The sequence below is a fragment of the Seriola lalandi genome, unplaced genomic scaffold (assembly GCF_002814215.2).
Source record: "Seriola lalandi dorsalis isolate HSWRI2012SDOR001 ecotype SW California unplaced genomic scaffold, Sedor1 jcf7180002022672, whole genome shotgun sequence".
Lineage (NCBI taxonomy): Eukaryota > Metazoa > Chordata > Actinopteri > Carangiformes > Carangidae > Seriola > Seriola lalandi.
In genome coordinates, this window is record NW_019493322.1 from 1 (window position 1) to 394 (window position 394).

The following is a 394-nucleotide window of genomic DNA, read 5'->3' on the forward strand; positions in this document are numbered from 1 at the left end:
TCCGGGGTCAGCAAGGGGAGGGGGGTCAGCTGACCTCGCTGCAGGAGGAGCTACAGAAGCTGAGGGAGGAGCTACAGGAGGCGCACGCCCACAGGAAGAGGCTGGAGGATGAGCACGGCACAGAGAAACTGGACCTCAGACAGGTGAGCCCCAACCCTACCTGTGGTTCATCATCGGGCAGGATGAATGTGTGTGTGTGTGTGCGTTACCTGTGTGGGCGGGGCCTCTGATGATCAGCTGTTGGTCTCGTCTTCAGAGGGTGGAGGAGCTGGAGGCTGAAAACTCTCTGCTGAAGAGTGAGAAGGATGAAATGAACCAGAGGATCCTGCAGCTGTCCAAGAGCAGCACAGGTGAGAACATCCAGGTGTGACAGACTCCTCCCCCTGTCCTGGGG

General features: G+C 58.9%; 1 long non-coding RNA gene across 1 annotated transcript; it reads left to right on the forward strand.

The window, feature by feature from the left end:
* Positions 1–6: 6 nt before the first annotated feature.
* LOC147819911 (uncharacterized) lies at positions 7–303 on the forward strand. Its single transcript, XR_015438671.1, has 2 exons — positions 7–143; positions 257–303. It is a non-coding gene; the product is annotated as an uncharacterized LOC147819911 (long non-coding RNA).
* The last annotated feature ends 91 nt before the right edge of the window (positions 304–394 follow it).